At 37.6% G+C, this 22300-nt stretch overlaps 1 non-coding gene across 1 annotated transcript; it reads left to right on the top strand.

Annotated features, from left to right (window-relative positions):
* The first annotated feature begins 17696 nt into the window (after window positions 1-17696).
* On the top strand, window positions 17697-17792 carry LOC140365663 (U6atac minor spliceosomal RNA). The gene has a single exon (XR_011927848.1). It is a non-coding gene; the product is annotated as a U6atac minor spliceosomal RNA (small nuclear RNA).
* Window positions 17793-22300: the final 4508 nt, after the last annotated feature.

Genomic DNA, 22300 nt, shown 5'->3' with positions numbered 1-22300 from the left:
ACAACCAACCACAGCCACATTTGACCCTATAACAACCAATCACGGCCACATTTGAGCCTATATCAACCAATCACAGCCACATTTGACCCTATAACAACCAATCACGGCCACATTTGACCCTATAACAACCAATCACAGCCACATTTGATCCTATATCAACCAATCACAGCCACATTTGACCCTATAACAACCAATCACAGCCACATTTGAGCCTATATCAACCAATCACAGCCACATTTGCTAACAACCAATCACAGCCACATTTGACCCTATAACAACCAATCACGGCCACATTTGAGCCTATATCAACCAATCACAGCCACATTTGACCCTATAACAACCAATCACAGCCACATTTGACCCTATAACAACCAATCACAGCCACATTTGACCCTATAACAACCAATCACAGCCACATTTGACCCTATAACAACCAATCACAGCCACATTTGACCCTATAACAACCAATCACGGCCACATTTGACTCTATAACAACCAATCACGGCCACATTTGACCCTATAACAACCAATCACAGCCACATTTGACCCTATAACAACCAATCACGGCCACATTTGAGCCTATATCAACCAATCACAGCCACATTTGACCCTATAACAACCAATCACAGCCACATTTGAGCCTATATCAACCAATCACAGCCACATTTGCTAACAACCAATCACGGCCACATTTGAGCCTATATCAACCAATCACAGCCACATTTGACCCTATAACAACCAATCACAGCCACATTTGAGCCTATATCAACCAATCACAGCCATATGACAGTGGCTTAATACTTTGAACAGTTCAATATTTTTCTGCATAGCCTATAGTCTATCTAATTTATTTTGTTTGTCCGTACAATCACATTCAGTTAAGTCTGTTAGTCCCACCTCCTCTTTGTATAGTTTCCTCAGCCCTCCATATTTAGTTGTGTGACACTAAATACATTGTTTTGCCTTTAAGACTATCTAATTGTTGTGGGATTCGGCTTTTGTAGCTCACATGACTACAAATAGCTCTCTGCCATGTTTTGAATAAGCTGCTTATTGAGCCATTCCTGATTGAATTGCTTGTTAACGAGCTAACAATGGATTTTTAACACACTATTGCATCTCAAGCAGCAGTTTCTTTTAAGTGATTTGCTAATTTTCAATTATACATGTCAGATTTTTTACACTTCTTTCCCATAATTATTTACACTACAATTTATGAGTAAAAGTAGGCCAAAAAAATTAAACATCTTACAGGGCATTTTGTTGGCTGATAACCAGACGGATGCAACTGCTAGTTTTTTTTTTTTTTTTTTTTATCCAATTAGAGACTTGGATTGAACCAACTGACTGTAGACAGCTGTTTCTCTGTCATGGTTCAACATCAAAGTGAAAGAAAGGGCTAATAAAGTGGAGGTTTCACTTTTCACTAATAGATCTACAAGGGTTTTGGAATAACACTTTTGCAATTACATTTTCTTTAAACAAAACAGTTCTTGTTGCTATTGTTACGCTAGGTCAATGCTATCGCTAATCCTTGCCACAATAACATTGAGAATTTAGATCTATGATAAATCGCCCTTCATGTTGTTTGGATGCCTTACTTATCTCATTGACTTTGGTTAACTGTAGACACGTCATTATCCATCTATCATTTGTCAGATTTTGCATTAAAAAAAAAAAGTATAAAAAATAAATGTGCTCGTTTAAATGTTGCCCTATTAGCCTAATAGCTTCACACTGTTCTCAGATTGGGGCCAAGTCTTCTCATTTCCGATGCTATATAGATAATCAAACGCTTATTATCTCGCAAGGTGCATCTGCATTCAGAGAATAATCAAGCCACTTCGAAACCTTGCCATTTATTTGATGCAAGAAACCATTTCCCGATTGGGTGCAATCATTCTGATCTCCAAACCTTTTATGCCTCTGTCATTAAGACGTTCAGGGGAAAATGCTGGTAAGTCTGGCGTCACACACTTCAGGTAAAAGGACTCGTAATTGACTGAAATACAGATGGAGGATAAGCAATTTGAAAGAGAAGAGACGGTTTGAATGTCTTATATAGCCACAGGTGAAAACAGTTAAGGCACCAATATATCAGTTCTTTTTCATTTCTTGAAAAAAAAAAAACCTTTGCAAATTCAACTACAGTACTAATACTGCAATGCACATAATTGTGACAGTCCCTTAATTAATGACTGTAAAGTCAAGTAGACTAGAAATGGTAGTGGTAGTATTTGCAGTGTATTAGTTTCGGTGTTGGTACTAATAGCAGCTGAAACTAGAAATATTAGCAGTAATTATAGGCATGACAACCATGTTTAGATGATGGGCAGGACAAGAATGAGTAAAACCCTGAAATTAGTTGAAATGGCAGCATGCAAATGTTTATATTATATAAATAAATAAATAAAAATTATCTCAAAGGATATTAAAATGATTAAAGCATATATAATTTTACAATTATGACTGCAAACAAACTCAAACTAAAACTGAATTAATGTTATTTAACTTGTTTATTCCAATTGTAGGGTATTCTTACCCGTTTCCTCCGCACACTCTTACACCAAGATGTAATGTATACTCTCTGGGACTAGGCATTACATTGTGGACAACACGTGTAGGAGTTTAGGTAGGTAAAGTTCATATTTATTTTTAAAAAGGGCACCATCTGAAGCTTGTTCAGCAAAACATTAATACCTGCTCAGTCTCATTTTCTGAAAGGGAGTGCACGATTAATTGACTGACAATTCTAAAAAGATAAAATAAAAAAAAAACCTCTAAACTAGAATGATTTTATGTGGTTTAGTAAACAAAAATAGAAAAGCATTTAATTATACATTTGGTTACACAGGCTATGCCTGGGCTTGACTTAGTTTAAAGAAATGCTGGTATTAAGAATTAAGATTTGATTTATTCTAGTGGAATAATCCAAGGAAACCTGACTTAAATGCCACTCTGCAAGTATCAGCCACTCTCAGGTCTTATGTGTCCAAGGTCCGGCTCAGATCAAGGCCTCAGAGCTCTTCGGGTCTGTAGAGCCGTCTGTGGCACGGATCTTGAGCAGGGTTTAATGTTAAAAGATTTTGATGAGTCCAAGGTCTGTTGACCTGTGCATTCTTTGATGAAGATGTCCGCTTCAGCCATTGCTGGAAAGCAATGAGACAGGGGCCCCTGGGGTCCACAACCTGGTGTGCCTTGGTACAGGTTCAGATCAAGAGCCAAAGAGTAGAGAGAGCGCAGCCTCGTTTAGTCTTTTTATCTGACCTTGGAGGTGTGGCCTAGAGTGAGAGAGACTTTAACTCTTAGTCAAACGTATTCCTAATTTGGACGAATGTAATTTAAACCAGCAAAATGACATGTAACCATAACAAAATACTGTAACATCGTCAATGAACACACATCATTAGCAGGTAATGAGAACGTACATGCAAGTAAATGTGACATGAACACATTGCAAACTAAACAAAAACATGATTTAGTTACAGGTTTAGATCAAACTGTAAGCATTGAGTCAGTTTAAATGTAAAATCTAGTCAATAAGGACTTAATCCTGAGAAACTTTCCATCCAGCAGAACAAAGGATTTTGTTCAAGTGGACCGTTTCCACTTCTCCACAAGGGTCAGGTCCTTGGACCCATTTGTGTTCTGCGTTTTTTATCAGAGGTGTTGACCCTATAAGGGGAAAGGGGGGTCTGGTCCATGGGGGATGGGTAACATTCCTGATCCATCCAACATTTAGCCTTACTTTCTACAACAGTGTCTTGGATTAAGAAAAGGTACTGTCTTTCAAAGGTCTTTTTGGGACATGCCCATTGACTGAACCACATTTAAAGTGCCCTTGTTCTGCTCCTATAGCAGAAATCCTCTTACTTAAGTGTCAGCCTTAGTCACCCCCAAAATACACACGCTCTCAACCTGTCAGGTTAGAACAAGATGTGAATCCACACTTTAAATGGACTCTATTCAAATGTGTGACGCACAGACACTTTGAACCCCACGAGTCACACAAAAACAGCTACGCCAATTCAATGTTAAGAAGAAGCATTGACTAAAGACTATTGAAGAAGAGAAGTCCTTGAAATTACTCATTGTCGTTTAGAAATGGGAATGAGCTATGTTAAAAGTACAATTATAGAATATAAAACTATTGTATGCAGCTTGAATTAGAATTAACGGTTAGTATTATGTTTCAGTCTATATAAAAATTTGATATATATATAATTTGAAAGCAAAACCTACTGATATTACAATAATATTGAATTTGCTTGACCCATTTGCTGGAATAAAATATTATTTTATTCTACAACTCATACTTTCTAGAGCTAACACAATGCTGGAGGATACACCATCTGCTAGTCTCCATGGAGGTGTTATTGGTTTGCCTGGAATGTTCCACAGTATGGCTTTAAACTGAGCAGCCTCTCACAGTAAGAACTGCCACAACATTCCAGGCAAAGAAATGACATCTCTATGGAAACAAGAAGGTGGCAAGAAAAGTTATACAGGGCATCTTTGATTTAAATTATCAAATAATACTAACTACCAACACCACTACCACTGTAATCAAAGAACAAAAAAACAGGTAAAAAACAAACAAAAAAACAATACGAAACAATAGTTGTTGAAGTGCTAACCACTCAATGTGCATCTGGCCAAAATGTTGCTAAGTAAATATCACTGTAGCCAAATATATAGCTATATTGCTATTCCCTTCTCACCCTCCGGCCTTAGGCAGTAAAAGTATAAGAAATGTAGAAGTTGCAGTTCTTTCAAAAGACATTGCTGAATTATAATATGAAGTATTAATTATTTTTCAAATAAAAAGACACTCTAAATGTCAATCACAAATGTAAATCTATCCATGTATTTCTTTATAATCAGCTGAAGTTGTTAAGAAATGATGCTTGGCCTATTATGAATTCTGCACTGGCTTTCGATGTTTACAGTTGACAGCCAGGCCTTAATTAAGCATTCCTTTAGCCATAAGGCATACTGTGTATTCCCCTGGTTTATAAATATTCAAAACACATTCGAATGTTGACCAGGAACCCACTCCAGAGAATCGTATCATCAACAAACAGAGTTATCTCTGGTGTAAGCTCAAGCGATTTCCAATGGGAATGAGCTTCTTTGAGGAATTGTATTTTTAGTCATATTCACAGTCATAAGAGAACTTGTCAAGGGTTTTGAGTAGGAAAATGGTGCACATTTGTCCTTGAAAGTTGCAAAGGAGCCAGGGCACATGACTCTGAACACACCATCCCTACTGTCAAACACGGTGGTGCAACATCACGCTGTGGGGCTGCTTTTCTTCTGCAGGGACAGGAAAGCTGCTCAGAGCGACTGGGAAGATGGACTGAGCTAAATACAGGGTAATCTTGGAAGAAAACCTGTTGGCGTCTGCAAAAGTCTTGAGACTGGGGCGGAGGTTCACCTTCAGAACGACAACAACCCGAAACATTAAGCCAGAGCTACAATAGAATGGTCCAGACCGAAATCCAATCCAGAATCTGTGACAAGATCTGAAAACTGCTGTTCACAAATGCTGTCCATCAAATCTGACTGAGCTTGAGCTGTTTTGAGAAGAAGAATGGGAAAACGTGTCAGTCTGTAGGTGTGCAAAGCTGATAAAGACATAGCCCAGAAGACTTGCACCTGTTTTATTTTCTTTTTATATTTTCTTAGATAGGTTCCAGGCGTACAAATACTTTTCCAATCCACTGTAAATTGTCTCTAAATCATTCAGCCCCAGACATCAATGAGGGGGTGGAAACTCTACGCCAAATGGGCGATTGGCAAACAAACAGTTTTTCTTATTAAAAACAAAAAATTTCATAGTCCAAAATGGGTGGCTCCCAATGGGTGGGTCTTACCACAGAACAGTATTAATATCGGAGTTCTCGATCTAAATTCTTTTATTGACAATGACTCTTGGATGAGAGTCGAAACGTCTATTTTTTCAAACTGAGTCCAGATGACTACAACTGAAGCTTTTTCTACCATAGTCCAAAATCTGCTTCAAACTACATATTTAGAGTTGACGAATTGCACTGCTAACCAGACTCTTAAAACATTGCAACAGACAAGTAACAGTAATAATGTCAGTTATTTGGGGCAATAGTGCTGACCTGTGAACACAATTGTGCCTCTGAGCAAGACACTTCACCGACCTTGCCTTTACTTTTTTAAAACGGGTGTTTGTAGTGGTAACAATAAAATACCTTCACTTCCACAATATTTACTTTTCAACCTATAATTAACAATACAGAAACTAAACAAGAATGTTCCACAGTATGGAATTAAGATACTATATTTCTATGTACAAAATCATGGTAGGTCACCAGGCCAAGTTCCTAGTCAGATCTATGGGGAGGCAAGCCCCCTCACAGGCAATACAATCACATGTAATTGAATAAATGCAGGGTATTCAAGTTTAATTCCACACAGCGGACGTTCTAGGCAAAGCAATAACAAGTGCACATTTAAAATATCACGCTTGTGTCATACTTTTTACAAGACTATCAGCAAACCTAACTGTCAACGCACTTTAAAAAACAATGAACTTGAGTTCATTCAAGGCAAAAACTCACTACCAAAAAAAAAAAAATCCTTCTTTCCACCATTGATCATTCCCTACTTATCTGTCTTTTATTTCAGATCCAACCACGGCTATCAAACGTGTCACTGAACGCAAGAGGGGATCTTAATGTCGTTGGGATAGGCCATGATACACCCTACATACTAAACAGAGGCCTTAGAGTGAGGTAGCAATCTCTTCTAGTGGCCAACGTGAGGAGACTAGGGAGCAGGAGAGGTTGCATAATTGCTATTGACTGGTTTTGGCAAAGGGGAAACCAGAAGACGACACATCCCAAAAGTGTGTTAGGGATTAGAATTGGAACGAATGTAGCCAAGTTATGTTAATTTAACTATTTTAACCCCTGCGCTGCTCTCAAAAATAGTGTGCGCGGGTTAAATAAATGTTTTCAAGTTCTGGAAGGAGGAGGGTGGGTGGTTCATCCAGACCCGAAGATAGTGTGAGGCCTATGTCAAAAGTTCACCATAGACCATCGTCACTGATCCATAACTTGCACGGAAGTGGCGTTCCCTGTGAAGTGCAGCTGCTGACGAGGACAAACACATGAGGCCGGTTTCGTGTTTCTTTACTTTTCATTGTTTAAACAGAATCATGTGATCTCTTGCTGACCAAAACAGAGAGACTGTGGCATGCTGTGACGCTAACTCACTCAGAGATCTCTAAAATGGACATTTAGTGTAGTTCTAAGTGTAACGCCTCGTGTAAACTGTGTACAGATTGAACAGTCAACTGTGGTCTGTTTTTTGATGATTTTGATTATCTTTCAGCTTGAAATGCATGATTTGGCAAGATGAACAAGATGAAAAGTGGTTCAGAAGGGAATACAATCTCTAGAGGTAAAGTCCATTGAAAAAAACATTCAAACAAAAAAAATGATGCTTGAAATGAAGTGGAAAGAAGTCAAACTTACTGTGTGCCCCTTACTTGTCATCAACAGACCAATATTTGTAACAATAAAAACACCTGCAATTGGAATAATTGGAATAAATGTAAGCTAGACAAGTTTAATGCCATATTGTGGGATATTCCATGACTCTGTGCTACTGAATGCGTAAATGTCAGTAATTTTTTAGCACTTAGGGTCTGAAAGCTTGTTGGTTAAATGGATAGCACGGCAGCGCAGTGGTTAGCTACTACAGGTGGAAATTAGCACTGAGCTACAACCTGGTACAATGCATCTCTCCTGACAAACTATGACAAATACAGGTTATTTTTTCTTTTTCTTTTTTCCAGGTTCTTAATCTCGTAAATATAAAAATGTTGAATTAAAATACTTCTATGGCAAACGTTGCATTAGTGCATTCTTTGTACAACAAGACAAATTCAAAACACCAAAATTAAATATTTTCATGCCATCACGTTGGGGAAAAGACATCTTATACTAGTAATACACTATATACAGGTTTATTACAACATATATACTGAAATTATTTGTCAAATTAGAACTGCTTTATAGACATTATTTTCCTGAATTGTGGTGTCTATACATTGTCTGCATCAATACACATTCTCGGCGTATATAAAATATGAAAACATAATCCCCATAGAAGCAGCATGCCCTGCTCTCTCTCTCTCTCTGTGATGACACTGCTGCCCCAGCCCCCAAAGTGTCCCAGCCGCTCCCCGACAGCTGGAGCTGAACAAAAGCCATGCCGAATTCATTTGTGTGGCAAAAATTGAATACAAAAAAATTGCATCAAGAAGGGGTGGGGGGTGGAAGAATTGTGGGAATTCATGCAAACATGCAAACACCTGCCAAGGTCAAAGGTCATGGGAGACTTGTTCAGGGATGAAGTGGCGGCTATTGTCTAAGCTTGACCCCAAGAGCTTCTGTCCTGTCAAACAATCTTCTGACTGATTCAACCATAAAATGTATGTACGAATATACAACAGCAATTACTGGTACTAATACTACTACGACTACTACTGGTGTTAGTACAACTGCTACGACTACTTCTGGTGCTGGTTCGACTACAACGACTACTACTGGTGTTGCTACGACTACTACAACTACTTCTGGTGCTGGTTCGACTACAACGACTACTACTGGTGTTGTTACGACTACTACTGGTGTTGGTACGACCGCTACAACTACTACTGGTGTTGCTACGACTACTACAACTACTTCTGGTGCTGGTTCGACTACAACGACTACTACTGGTGTTGTTACGACTACTACTGGTGTTGCTACGACAACTACAACTACTTCTGGTGCTGGTTCGACTACAACGACTACTACTGGTGTTGTTACGACTACTACTGGTGTTGTTACGACTATTACAACTACTACCGGAGCTGGTACGACTACTAATGCTGGTACTGGTGCGACTACTACGACTACTATATGGCTGCAGCAGACCTTTATAAACCATGGTGGCATCGGCCTCTGTGGTGGCATCAGCCCTCTTGTACGCTGTGGTCTGCTGGAGCAGCAGCATCACAGAGAGGGAGAGGAAGAAGCTGGACAAAGTCATCTCCATCTCCATCTCCGTCCCGGGCTGTGCTGTGCTCTCCTGTGGTGCAGCAGGTGGGGGACATAGGGATCTTATGTAGGAACCCAGGCCCATGTCACTTTTGGTAGATACTATTACACAATGACCTCACGTGAGAGAACAAAATGTGTGATAATAAGTCATGTCCAAACTTATTTATGTTCATCTATATAAAAATGCATGTTACCCAATGATGCAAATTTGCCAAGAAAGATCAAACTATTTGTCCTCAATTGACTGTATAAATACATCAAAATGGCTTTTAAGCATCAAAATTGTTTTTGTTTTTCCCCCCGTTCCTTTACATATGGCTTGGTTAGTATATTTTGATACGTGAAATAGTCATGGCATAGATCAGCAAAACAAATCCTTTCTGAGCTCAAAATAGTGTTTTGACTTTCTAAAGTGCCGCCATATTTGTGCAGCATGTGGAAATGTAGAAAATAATAGCTGACATTTAGTGCATTATTAGAGAGCGGGGTACAGTCTGGGAATGTGGGGACTGGAGCATGGAATTGAGAAGAAATAATCCATCTGGAGACTCGACGCCGCGCTGCTAGCCTTCATGTGTTATGTGTTATGTTATGTCACCTTTTAGACAGCAGGGGGCACTAGGTCCTTCATCTTTTCATACATAAGTCCTTTGCAGCTCCTTTGTATTGTGCACGTCCGCCTACACACAGCCAGAACAGACAGAAGAAGCAATAATTAGCACCGATAGTGTATAAAGGATCATGCTTTTGTTTTCTAATAGAAACAAGAGCATTAAGGAGCTTCTCCCATATTGTTTTCGTGTGCTGTGAAATATGCAGCTTGTCATCCCAAAGTAGGCAGAATATGGCAGTAAAATGTAAGATTTCATTTGCTATACAATTTAAATTCAACCAAAATCAGCGTTCAAAACTCTGAGCGTACGACACATCATTTTGACCGTCAATGCTTGGACATTTTTGGATTGATATTGATCGTCACGGGCTAAAAACTCCTCACAAAAGCTGCAGTTTTTTGTTCAACTGGTTAATGTTATTCATAAGCTTTGAGGATAAAATGTTCATTTGTTGCTTAAGAATACCCGGCCACAAACCATTGCCATAATGAAGATGTTATAAATTATTCACTTCGAGTAGAGAAGGAACTTAAAAACCTAGATCACTTCATTGTGTAACCTTTTTTTTTTTATCATAGTCTTTTTCAGTTTGGAGCTGCAAAGCACTTCAAACCCAAGTCATACCTGACACGACTCTGAGAAGAACTCAAATGATTATTATCAAATGATGATATTATTTTTTTAAAACACCACAGAGAGAGAGAGCGAGAGAGAAAAAAAATGAATCTATAATGTCAGAAAAAGTTTTAGTCAAATGCGAGATAGGGCCAAACAATGCCCTAGCAGCTGGTAGCCTCATAAAATCAATTGTTTCTAAATTGTAAGGAGCATTGTACAGAGGAAAAATGTCAATGTAAATAAAACTGATGTAACTGATGACACGATGTAACTTCCAATGGCCTTGAGCTCGTTTCCATGGAGTTGTCAGACCTTGGCCAGGGATGTTTCAATACGGCATTCAATTCTTGTGTTGATTTAATCACGATGGTGTTTTTATTCAAAAAACATGCTTTCTTACTCTTGCCAAGGTCGCCTCTTCGCAGACTGGACTGATAACTTGGCCCATGTAGAGAGACAAGTTTAATGCCATATTGTGGAAATGGTGTCAAATTATACTATATAGTGTACCTTAAATGAAGTACAATACAACATATTGTTGTACTATATGCTTTCCCCACTAAAACTACTAAAAAAACTTATACCACTACTGCTACTACTACTACATTTAACACATACATTTACTTGGCTTTGCCTCGAGCCTTTCTAAACCCGCTCAATCCTCTGCACTTATCTTGTCATCAGTAAACAGCAGGACGAACTGACTGCATTGCAATAGGATTCATATTAGACCCATACTTAATCCAGACTTGTGCGGCAAGCCAAAAGATGAGCCGAGATAAAAGGAAGAAAGTATCATAGCAACTGGAGTTAGCACCCTCCTCCAGGCAAAATCCACTGTAATTGAACTTTTCCTTTAAAATACATGACCTGGTTTCTTCAAAGGAAGGAACAGGTTTTTGTGTTAAGCTAATGCTAAAGACGATCGAGGTTGAAAGATACGCCTGACTTGATTAAGCTCGATTATTGTTGTTAAAATGCAGAATTGTATAAATTAGTGAGTCAAGAAATCATAATTTAAACATGTGAATTCAGCTTTTTGATATTTCATGGCAAAGTACAACATAAACATGAGGGAAAACTGTCTCTTGTCCCCATCGGAGAGCGTGACATCACTACATTCTAGAATCGTGCGTAGACGTATTTGGATTCATGTTATAGAATTTGATGATGTCATAATTTCAGATGGTGGGCGGGGCCTACGTAACTCTATGGGAGATTTTTTCCTTTTTCGTTTGGGATTGTCTCCACAAACCTGCAATAATGAAGTCATGGGTTCAATTCCTTTCAACTGACAACAATCTTTGGGGTTGAGAAATGGAACCACTTTCTGCGGTTATTGTGGGTAAAATATATTTATACATTGAACTTTTCCCAGTACTTGTTTCATGCGGATAGGCCCAGTAATTTCAGAGATAAAGCGGTTATTTTTTTATTTATTTATCATTTTTTAGAGATAAAGCAGTTAAACAACAAATTCTACAAAATAATTCTGACCTGTCTCAGCTCAATTTTAAAAAGGCATTCTGGCCTGTTGTGATATCTTAGCTGTACGATGTGCCTGGGAAAAAAAAGTAGAATAATAAAGATAACCGATTCACACAGGGGCCAATCTTCAATGTGGTTTGGAGCAGAGAGCAGCCTTTTCAGGAGATAAGGAACATTTGCACTAGAGACAAAAAATGCACTGATTAACTGTTTATGCTCATAAAATTAAGATTCAAAGCCATTGTTAAGAAAAAAAGATCAGTAAATATAAGAAAACAACCTTCTCCAGACCAATAAGGTGAGTTCACACTTGTACATTCACCACATCAAACCATGACCCATCAAAGACTAGAACCAGAATACATTTAGACTAAAATGGGTTCAATTTAGGACCAAATGACGGAAGGTGAACACACCCGAGTCGGGTTTATGGAGATGCGAGCTTGCTTACAATCACTTTTTTCCTTCATTTTTGGCTAAAATATTACATAATGGGCTTTAAGAAAACTTTGATCATACACACCTTTGATTCTATATTAGTCCGTCAGGATCAGGATATTTATATATCTCGACATAACACTTTCCACTCCTCTTTCCAACTGTGTGCATCAAAGAAAAAAAAGGTTTCAAGACTTTTTCCACTACAAATTTCTCTCCTCGACTCTCTCTCCCCACTTTAAAATCAGCAGGGGTCCAAGGTTTTTTTTTTACTTGGCAGCTAGATAATTAATCAGAAATGCCTTGAAGTAAACACATTAAAAGGATGCTTTTGGTGGAAAACAGGTGGGCCAAAACTTAGCTTGGATTTGACTAAAACGTGGATGTGTCACTAATGAATGGGTTCCTGGCATGCAACAATCACTTTGAAATATAAATATAGGTACTGGGTGTAGGTATAAAAAGCATAAATATATCTTTTAGGTAATTGGCAGGTAGGCAGTTGCAAACATAACCCCTTTTAGAGACTGCAAATTTAGATAATATGGAATTTTTTTAAGGTTAGAAATGTGTCAAGTAAGTAAACATTTCATTTAAGATTTTGAGCCTGTAGAATTTATTGACAAGAAAGTAGTAGGAAATGGGGGATGAGAGAGAAGAGAGGACATGCAGTAAATTGTCAGAGTCAAGAATCAAACTCATTTCCATGGTGACACAATGCACACATGAGCAAACAAATCTTTATCAATTTCTAGATGTTTTTTCTCAACCACAAAAGTGAGTGAACATTAAAATCAATTTTCCATTTCAACTTTTCTTCTGATTCTTCTTAATTAGATGCAATCAACTCAACTTACTCTGAAAGATTCTCTGCCGTTATATGCTTTTTATGATAACACTTTAATTGCTTTTTAGATGGATAATTTAACCACTAAATCTGTGTAGTATTATGGAAAATAATTGATTAAACATATAATTGCCTCATATGAAGCTCGAAAAATAGTGAGCGGGAAAATAAATGGCGAATAATGAGGCGGAGAAAGGCCATTTGCGAGACTTCTGAAGCCCCCTACTGGGTGGAAACAATTACTGCGGCTGGAGAGTCTTGTCAAAGGAGATTAAACAGACTACAATGGGAGGACAGTGCTGCAAAGTGTGATTAGCCAATTCAGTGGTAAGAATGGTGGATATGGAATTGTACTGGAAATGATGTGGCCTACATGGTGGAAGTGAGGAAGAGTAGATGAAGAGGCTGAGGAGGCTGATGGTTCTGCTGCTGCGGTGCCAATGGGTAGCATTTTGTAAGACATTCAGTAAATAAATATGCCCTGTTTGAATGGCGTGAGGTAATTGGTTGAGAGGTAAAAGGAGCAGGGCATGGTAGGGATTGGTTTTGTTGACAAAAATAAATCAATATTTTTTTGATTGTTATTTTACACTGATTATTATTTTACTCTGATAATAATCAGTTCATTAAAAAAATCTATCAAAGTGCCTGCAATGTCTTTATTGAGATTATTCAAAATGAAACATCACTTTCATGTCCCTTTTTTAAATATTACGCCTCAAATTTGTATTATATTTTTTCAACATTTAAACGTTTCTTTCTCATATAGATGGTAAAGCCTACTTGAAATATAATTTTGCCCTACATTCAACAGCAATTGTAGATGTTCTCTTCCAGATGATTACTGGTATGTGTATCGTCCACCTATAGGCTGTGTTTGGCAAAAAACAACAAGGTTTGGCATGTTATTGGTCAAAATATATCAAGGTTGCGTACATTTTGAGATGCAACAGCAACATTAAAAGTTGAGTTTTTTGGGGAAATGGGAGATGGCAGATTTATCTGGGAGATGTTGAGATAAATTAGTCTCTTCCTTCCTCTGATATTTGGCTGGATGCTCGAAGACACACACGCTGACTTTTAATTTTGGCATTCAAGTAGGAATCTTGTGTAACTCTCTAAACGTAGTGAAAAGTGGACAGATTACAAGTTGGAAACGCCACATATCGCATATAGAACCCTCAATTTGCATAAAGGTTTTTACACTTGCTTCAGGTTGATTTTATTTTATGCACGTTGAACGGTGGAAATGTATTAACCGCATAAACTCCTGAAGTGAATATCACGTATAACACAGTCTAACTTACCTGCACCAGAGTGGACTCAGGTGATGGACCAAAAATAGTTTTGGTTGTTTTGCCAAAAATCCTCAATAAAAGTAGAGATGAACAAACATTTTTGCATTGCACATAGCTTACTCTTGCTAAAAACTAACACTTTACCACATAAATTATGTACTCTCTAATCTTCATTAGAAAAGGAGCTCTTAGGTATGTAGTAGAAGTTTAGGTATGTTCAGCATTGCGGACAAATGTTGAGGGACTTCAGGGTTCGTTCTTTTTTCACCCTTTTGCTTGGTGGTAAAACATAGCTATAGCATTATAAGTGCAGTATATAGCACATTTGGTAAAGTTTGGAAACTTCGAAAGCTTACAGCTAATTAACAGAGAAAGTGCTTCTCTAGCATATAGCTAAACCAAACAGACGTACTGTGCGCCCTCTGCAGGATTAGCGGAGTAACAACATTAGAACAGTAGTAGGTGTAACTGTAGCATCCACTTGCACCTCCATGCTACCTTATTTGCAATGCTGGGGCAATCCAGATGTTATATAATTATAGAAATAGTAGTAAAAAAACTGTTGTCATATAACTTCAGTATTTGATTTTTTCCAAATATTTAGCTTTACTTTATAAATGTACATTTCTTAACTTTTCTGTTGAAGGGTCTGCCTCCTGCTTATCTCCATGGAGATGTTGTTGACCTGGGGCCTCATCGGTAAAGGATTGCACATGAATTTTGCTGAGAAAGTGTGTACTTTAAGTGGCCACTAGAGGCGTACACATGCAAACTCCTCATTTATAAAAACCCCCATGCACTCTGCACCACGAAATTCGTGCTTTATAGATCCCAACTGTAGCTGGAATCTCCACACCTCCAAAACGTAAAAAGTGGGGAATTCAAAGTGTCTTAGGTATGAGATTTACACAAACATGAGCCGATAATCTGTGGGTTTGACTGAGGCACACGGGTCGGAGAGGGAGGGACAAACAACACATCAAAGACTTTATGACAAATACAAATTAAAGTGATTGTTACCACTCTTCTCTCTCAAATTCACTTTAAAAAGACAGAATAAATTGTGTTATAGTCCCCTATACATAATACTATTCAGGCAGGAGGCTATTTCTGCAGATATTGTCATTGTAAATCTCCAGACTCTTATGTTTGAATGAAATCTGCGTGAGGTTTGACCATGGCCCTGTTCAAGTACATTTATTCGTGCACAGGACTGAATAGTCAAAGGAGGGGGCAGGCAGTGTGCTCCAGTGGCACGGATGCCGTTCCTGACAGAACAAAAGCAAGGGCAGATGTGAATGGATCAGCAGCAGAGGGACAAACACTTTTGCTGCAGAGAAGTGCAGGTAGAACAAAAAAATGAAGCATGTGACACATAAGGCTCTGTCAGGCGCTCTTAATCTGCCAATAAAACTGCGAGCGGAACGTAAAAACTTTGGTTACTTCAGTGAGTGTGCAAGCCTAGGTCTGGCAAAGACATAATTTCATTTATTTAAACAGGGGGACCGTTAAATGCAAGCTGTCTGTTTCAAAATAATGAAGGGCAATGCGTAGTGTGCAAGAAAGCTTAATAAATGAGGCCTCAGATCTGTGGAGAGGCATGTCTGCTCACAGTAAGAATGGATAAGAATGTATGACATGTATGTTTTATGCCACACTGTGAAACATTACAGGCAACACATTATCATATCTCAAGCTATGCGTAGAAGCAGAAATCATGTACTTTAAACATTATTTCAGAACAGATTTCTCTTCATTTACACCATGAGTCAGCCTTGTTATTTTGCAATCACTTCAAAACGAACCATTCAGACACCAATATAACTGGATTTTCTCAGTCTTTCTTTTCAAATTGGTACACTCCAAGCAAACAATAATGGTGTCAAAAATATGTCCAACATTTATATTCAAGGTACTTGCCAACTGGGCTCTGAGTCATGCAAAAGGGTCAACTATTCTGATTTTACCATAAGAAATATAGACCTGTCTCAACTTTCAGCTTGCTTCAAAATGGAGCTTTCATGGCCTGAATAAAAATTAACAGCTCTTAGATATAAAGAGCCACCTCTGCTCTGACGTTCTCCTTCAAATGCTTGAATATGGTTATAAATCAAGTTGTTCATGTTTGTATGACAGCGCTCTTAAGACTTGGTGACTTGGCTTATGACATCTCGGTTCTTTTATTGGTTGCGCTGTGGGATTTAGTCAGTGATAAGGTGCTAATCGTATGTAGAGAAAGTGGTATTTCAACTGCACAGGATGGGGTGCAGAAGTAGTAGTAATAGAAGCCTAGAAGTGTGGTAAAAGCAGGTATTGGAAACTACTTGGAACTACTTTCTCCTGTTCTGGTCAGGGCATTCAGTACAAGTGTATATGACAAAAATGTGTTTGACAATTTTGGTTACGTTTATAATTCCACTTCCTGGTTGGAGGTTAGCAGCAGTTGTGTAGGTAAAGGTATGCTGCATTCCAGTCGTCCTCACAGGTCGGACCTCGCATTGACATTTTTTTTCAAGTTGCTGTGCTTCAGTCAGTGGAGTCGGAAAAACAATTATCAGTATATTACATTAAAGACTCAATCAAGCAATAAGCACAAGGAAAGTGCTCAAATCAGCCAAATTACAGGTCCATTCAAGTTCATTTATGTACCAACACTTTTATCACAATTAATGAAAGTGAATTTTTGCTTTTTTTGTTTTCAACAGTTCTGTGTAGATGGCAACATTAGCATTAGCTGTGCGTTTACAATGGCGGCAGCTCAGAGGCAGTGCAGGGGCAGGTTCACACCTCACGCATGTGGACAGTACAGAGCAAATAAAAGTGAAAGCCGTCAGATGTTTATCTTTGACAAAACGCAGGGCGCAGCCATATTGGATTTGTATCTCGAGCTTTCCAGTAGGAATTGGAAGAGTGTTCCAGTGAAAACTTTAAATTGCACCCATACAACTTACACAATGTATGATTTGACAAACAATAAATGTGTTAACAAAATGAATATGTTATCAGATGTTAAATGTTGCTTGTTTTGAACTTTTCAACATTTTAATATTTTCTTCACAAACTGACACTTGACTGATAACTAACCTTTTTTATGGTGCTATCACCCCATATAAAGTAATAAATAGAAAAACAGGAAGACATATAGACATATTGTTCATGCAGTAAGAATGTTTAAAAATCTAAACTTTTTTGCAAGAAAAGTAAACTAGACTTCTTTTTGACACATAACAGTAATTACTTATGTTTTTGCATAATATGTGCTTCGTTTACACAAATGCTCTTGTTTATATATGAAAATGCTAAATAAGTGTTGTATGAAAGAAGAGAAGGTTAGCATTCCCCTTGCCAACACATATACGGTTAAGACATTGTCACCTACTTTGTGGCAAGTCTAACGGCTTTAAAAATAAATTTAAAAAAGCTAAATAAATGCAGGATTTGCTGATTAGAATAGTTATATAATTGTCTTTGACCACTCTGATTCATACATTCGGAAAGCAGAGAAATTTCCGTGGCTAAAAGTGGAAATGCTTTAAATTATTGAGTTCTTAGCTACTTGAACTTGGGTCTTCTAACCCAGCCGAGATGTCACGGCAGCAGCCTCCGGCACATTAACCTGGAGAGGTCGCAACTTCAGACTTCAAATTGTAGGTCCTCCTCTGTCAAGGTCAAGGGGGGTTTTACTCAGATCTCCATCAGGGCATAAGCAATGACAAAGTATAACTCAAAACATTACAGTTATTTTTAATGCAAATGAAAGTGTGAGTATTGTCCACAGAAACATATAATGGTATTGATTGGGAGGTTATGAGAGTTATGGAGAGGAGCAGAAGAGCGCAATTATATATATATATATATATATATATATATATATATATATATATATATATATATATATATATATATATATATATATATATATATATATATATATATATATAAAGTTACCACAAGGGGATTTACTGCAATGTATTTTAACAACACTAACTCTTTCCTCCATACTAAGAACAAAACAAATTCACTGAGCCACTGGTACATACTGGTACATATATATATATACAACGCTCACAAAAGTCTAGTGTTGACACCAAATAAATATGGTAATTTGCCTCTTACCAGTTTATCTATTTTGTTGATTCAAAGCAAATAATTAGGTAATGCTTTATATTAATAGCCTCAATATAGCATAAACAAAGACTTAATTCAGAATAAACAAACAAACAAGAATGTTGTAGAACTGTACTAAGCCTACTTAATAGATTTGTTCATTATGAATTAAGTCTTTGTTCATGTTTTATTAAGGCTAATTAAGGATCAGTTTCAATAAAGTTGTATCTATTTAAAGGGGACAAGAACTTTTGTTACAACAATGTTTCCTCATCATTACTTTACTCAAATCTTTATTTTGATTGATCCCTGCATGTTTGAATAATCTTGTATTATTTTTCTCTGAAAATGTCAGTTTTCACCTTGCCACGATCCCTGTACTTGTGATTGTTTGAAAAACCAAAACACCAAGTGATACATGGAAGGTTCTACAATGTTATCCTTCCATCCATTCGTCTTCTTCCGCTTATCCAGGACCAGGTCCCTGGGGTGCTGATTCTCATCCGAGCTGCTTCATACTCAGCTGAAAACCGGCCTGCCAATACCTGTCAACTACATCAGGAGTCCCACAAGCCAACTGGGCCCGATAGGCCTCCTTCTTCAGCCTGACGGCATTCTTTACTTCCGGTATCCAGGCGTTACCGCTGCGACAGGCACCCTAGACCTTGTGATCACTTCTGAGCAAACTCATTGACAATGGAGGCCAAGAACATGGTCCACTCGGACTCAATGTCCCAGAAGCTCTCCCGGAGGTGTAAGTTGAAGACCCTCCTGACAGAGGGCTCTGCAAGACGTTCCTAACAGACTTTCACAATACGCTTGGGTCTGCCAAGTCTGTCCGGCTTCCTCCTCCAACAACGGATCCAACTCACCACCAGGTGGTGATTGGTTGACAGCTCTGCCTGTTTCTTCACCCGAGTGTCCAAGACACATGGCCAAAGGTCAGATGATCATTGACCTCTAACATTGACATTATATTATTTAAAATAAGCATGCGTAAAAGAAAAAAATAACCTCTTCCTTCAAGCTTCTGCCGAACAAATGTTAATTGTCTGTTTACACTCTCCCCATCTGTCCAAAACTGCCGTGGCTCGGAGCTGGACGGCAAGAAAAGCGTCTGTAAATATGTTATGTTAGAGAGGAGCAGAAAAATGAGGGCTACAAAATAATGAAACACGTCCAGCTGGGATAACAACTACAAGCTATCACCTCCAATAATTATGGAAATCTATTCTATGCAACAGTGAAGTTTAATTTGGAATACACAACAAATTTTCACTGAGTAAAAACCAAAAGATAGGATTTGATAGAGAGGAACCGAGGCAATTTCAATATGACAAATGAGCCTTAGTTTTTTGGTCCCATCAAAAACTGTATTATAATGTTTGTTAGATGAATTTTACAAAGATGGGGCATTACATCCAAAGCTTTTTACTTACATGGCTGATTACCGTGATGCACTGTAAAGTGCTACCTTTATTTTCAGGATCAAAGTGAAGAGCTGCACTTCTAACCATTATAGTTACATTAGAGCATAGTTCACAACCATTCTGTCTTTAGTACTCAAATCGTGTCTCATGCACCCCCTATATCGTGTACCAATGTTCCTTTAATAATTATGTTATACTACATGTTCTTGTTTTAGTGATACATTTCCAAAACTACCAAAGAGAAGCGTTGGATGTAAAAATTTACTCCATATGAGAGTGCGAAATGGAAAAAAAAAATTGATCAGAAATGTACAAAAAGTGTCTGTAAATGTCTTGATTGACGTTCACATTCAAGTATGGTATAATATTCAAAATATGAATGGACCATAAAAGTTTCTGTCTCTTTTAAGGTCATTTTTAATGGTTTTGCCAACATACTGGATATTGTAATTTTGCATATCTAAAACAACCATTGCAATATTATACATTTTCCAATAAATTGCCCACCTCAAGATAAGATTTTATTCATTCCAAGTACCCCTAGGTAAGTGCTTGCATACCCCTGCTTGGGAAACACTACCATAGAGTATTACGTATTTTTTTTATGAATTTTATGTTTACTAGAGGTGGGCAATCCATCTTGAATGTTGTTTTGAAGCTATGTAAAGTTTGAATATTGAGTATATTGCTTGTGGTAATAAAAAAAAAAAAAAGTTATAAAAAGATAATTGAAAATAACAAATGGTATGTTGGAAACTGGATCAGGAGACATTTCTGCACATTTGTGATTCATCTTGCAAACATTTCACATTTGTCTCATATTTAAACCTCAACTAATATGAATACATGTTTTAACACATTTCTGTTGGATTGACATGTTGTTATTGGAACACTCCAAGGTTACAGATGGTGCACCTTTAAATAGATAAGCATAAACGTTTCCTTTGGATCATAAAAAAACACAAACATGATATATTTATTAACAGTCAACATTTCATTTTGAGTGTAAAGCATCATGGACTGAGAGAAACAGAATTTCTAAACGGTACAGGGATAAACTAGATGAGTGACCCCTGCACTGCCATTGGCCCGTGTCTGCTTTCATCCTGGAGTGAAGGGGCCCAGCGGAGGTTCAGGCATGCATCACCAAGATAAGCCTTACCCCAACCTTCAACCTACTTCATTTTACACTCACCTCCCTCTTATCCTGCTTTATCCTGTTTTTCTCCACCTCCTCTCTTTTCTCTCCTTCCACTGGTCCAACAACCCCACACATAAGTCCAGATAGGATAAGGATAGCTCTAATAAAACCCACTGATTTTATTTACGCATTTGAAAAAGCTCTTACATTTTTCTTGTGGACTAACTTTTTTTCTTTACGCTTTTTCTACTTAAGCATTTCGATTGAGGCTGCCTCAAAAATAAATAATATTTAAGCCAGCAAAACACAATGAAATTAAAGTCAGAGAAGATGTACCAAAGTGGTCAAATCTCGCTTATTCCATTCAAACGGTTGCTTTGTTTGTGTTTGGTCCACCAACTGGAAAGCCAACCTGCACCTGTATTGATTAAAATGGAAAATTGAACACGTTTCTTTCAAGTTGGTTGGTTCAAATTTGTAATAGTTGTCAAAATCCCATAGACGGCACGATCCATCAGACACTCAGTACAAGCGAATAAAAGGGGAATTTATGCTTTTCAAGGTTGAGATGTTTTCAATGCATTTCTGAAAAATGTTTTTCTTGCTGATCATTTGGATTATTTTAATAATAATTGTATGGACTCAACAGTTTGAATATAGATGTATGAATATAGACAATCCAAGGGTTAGAATGGAGGTGATGAACGATTGGGCCTGTTGCTATAGCAATTAACAAATCAAAACTACCTATTCGTACTTGAATGAGCGAACATGCTTAAATCCATGAATTGATCGACAGTTATAAATTACACCAACAATTCCCGTCATGGTCATTTTGCATTCTGCAGAATCTATGCAATATTTGGTTCATTGAACTTAAAATGTATATTTACTATACATACAATTATTACTTTTTACTTCATATATATGGACTACCTTCAAAGATAGTGTGTGGGGATGAAAAACACTAAATAAATAAAATAGATGTACATAGATATTATGCATTATATGTATGGTTATTGGGCTTTAGGCTTGCTATTGAGTACCATGACTTTGGCATTTCATGTTTTAGAACTAAGAAAAAAATACATATATATTTTTGAAAAAAATAGTATAAAATAATAGAACTTTGCCACAGCCTTGGGAGATGCCAGAGTAACTGAGCTTCGGCTCTATCAACTGGCTGCAGAGGAAATTATACTAATCAACACTGTTTGCTAATTCTGATGGAAG

Source organism: Eucyclogobius newberryi, unplaced genomic scaffold (genome assembly GCF_026437365.1).
Source record: "Eucyclogobius newberryi isolate DKJ021-1_F unplaced genomic scaffold, fEucNew1.0.hap1 SCAF_1, whole genome shotgun sequence".
Lineage (NCBI taxonomy): Eukaryota > Metazoa > Chordata > Actinopteri > Gobiiformes > Gobiidae > Eucyclogobius > Eucyclogobius newberryi.
The sequence above is the reverse complement of the archived record's forward strand: the minus strand, read 5'-3'. Positions and strand labels throughout refer to the sequence as shown.